Source organism: Malus sylvestris, chromosome 17, assembly GCF_916048215.2.
Source record: "Malus sylvestris chromosome 17, drMalSylv7.2, whole genome shotgun sequence".
Classification (NCBI taxonomy): Eukaryota; Viridiplantae; Streptophyta; class Magnoliopsida; order Rosales; family Rosaceae; genus Malus; species Malus sylvestris.
The window spans coordinates 14073402-14075821 of NC_062276.1; positions in this window are offsets into that span (position 1 = coordinate 14073402).

The window sequence follows — 2420 nt, forward strand, 5'->3', positions numbered from 1 at the left end:
TTATAGTTTTTTAATTTAAGTAATAAATTATGTTTGGCCCTCAGTTGGAGACGGTTTTTTGTGACAGGACTAAAACAAGCCCTATGGCCCTTTGGCCCTCAGTTGGAGATGGAGGCAAATATGGTCATGTACTGTTCATTAAAATATTAATATCTTCAAGAGCCAGATGGCTAAAACGAGCTCTCTGGCCAACCTTCGGTTGGAGATGGCCTTAGCCAATTCACAAGTACTACACTAGCTAGAAACATGAAACTTCAAAAACAATTTCGAAAATAACTTCTTCAAATAACCAAACGAAGCATGCCAAAGACATGTTATCATGCGACATGGATGCAAAGCACTTCTCTTAATAAGTGACATTTTTCCGGCTAAGTTGCTTTTATCAAACGGATTAATTGCCTTTTGAGTACATAAACCTTGATTATGCTTCAGTTTTAGGCAGACAGATCCTCATCACTGCTTTTGGGTTTTATAGCTAGGAGCATCGGGTAAGATATGTCAACTGATTGAAATTCAAACCAAATCAAGACGAAACTTGAAAGGCATTCCAAAAAAAAATGAAACATTCATTAAGAGCTTACTTTACATTGGATCAAGTTAAGTTGATCGTGAAAAAAAAGCCCAAACAACAGGCTTGCTAGATAGCTTCATTAGACTTGCATATAAGTGGTAATGTTAAAGAGACCAAATTTATAAATTAAATTTTGTAAATCAATTGATGTGGATGCTGATGATTGGATTATTACTTAAATGTAATTAACGTGCTTATTTTCTAGGAAGTTTTAATGAAAAAGGTTTGAGTCAACCTTTTCTTAATCAAAAACCATCTACAATTTTTATTTAATAAAAAGGGATTGGAATTTAATAAAAATGACAAAAGTTACATAAAACAGGCCAAAATAAATTAAATCCCACGGGTTGAAACAAAGCCCAACATACAGCATTAAATCTTTCTTCCAACTTTGCCCCTGACAAAAGTTAACCCATTTTTGGTAATACAACTTTGCATTATTTATGAAATTGCCATTAAGCCCATAAAGTCAACTAAAACCAAAATTAATTTAATTTTCAATTTCTCTTTTTCCAGCAGCAAACCATTCTCCCAATTAAAACCCATGTCATTCCACTTCCATTTTTCCTCTCTCGCGTCCACCATCCCTACTTCCATTTTTCCTCTCCACATTTCCCACAAACTCAAAATATTACTTTTCAAATTCAATTTAATAAACAAGAAACTTATCCCATTTGAAGCTTTCAATAGTCTAGACCTCCCATGGAAGGAGTAGATTTTGTGTTAGGATGCAAGAACGGTGTAGAGGAGCAAGTCACCCTGGAAAAGAATAAAAGGAGGGAGATAGTTGTGTGGAGGAAACTGGCATTTGGTTGATGGAAGGTTAATTATGCTGGTGCATAGAGAGAAGAGACGGCGATTGGTGGTACAGGTTGGGTGATTAAAAACAGAGGTGGTTGGTTCCAATTAGGAGGAGGTCGTGGTGGAGTGAGGGCAACCTCCAATTTAGCCATCAAATCTATGGAGGCCTTATGGGCCTACATTGAGAAGGTAGCAAGTAATTGTGGAGTCTGACTCCCTTAACCTCATCTTCTGACTCCTTAACGTCATTTTTGTGCTAAATGGTAAAGAAATATATGATGCTGCCATTGAAAGTTTAATCGGGTGAGGATCCTCATTCCAAAATTATAACCTTCATCCCCAATTACTAGTCCGTTATTATTATTTTAAAGGAAAACTAATGAAAATGATTTGAAAACTTTGAGTTTTAACCAAAAACCATGTAATAACTTTATCTAATATTTAGGACAAAGCCTAATATTAAATCAGTCTAATTAAAATGGCCCAAATATTGAGTTTACGATTTTATCCCTAATGACAAGCTTTTGTCCATTAATCTCTCTTCATTATGGATCTCTCTCATGTTCTCTCCCCCATTTTTTTCCTAACATTCAAAACCTTCCATTTTTCTTTCTAATCTCGCATAGCAACTACATTTCTATCACTATGTAAAAACCACAGCTTCGACCCCAAACCTAATTTTGAATCATCTCCATCTATGTGAAAATCAGAAACGATCTCTTACAAGCAAAACGGTATGATTTTTGGCACTCTCTCTCTCTCTCTCTCTCTCTCTCTCTCTCCCTCCCTCCCAAAATTTATCATTCTCTCTCCTCCTCTTCTCTGTAAAGATGAGCAAGGGATCTGCACTTTCACCAACATCGGCAAAAAGCCAAAGGTGAATTTATGCCCTTCCCTCCTCATTCATATGATTATTAACCTTTCAATTTGATGAAGAAGAAAAGAAGAATTCAAGGTACTTTTTTCAATTTTTCATAGTGTATTCGAGGTACTGTTTTTCAAATTTTCTTCTTTAGTGGAGTTCATCGTTTGTTTCTCCATAAAATAA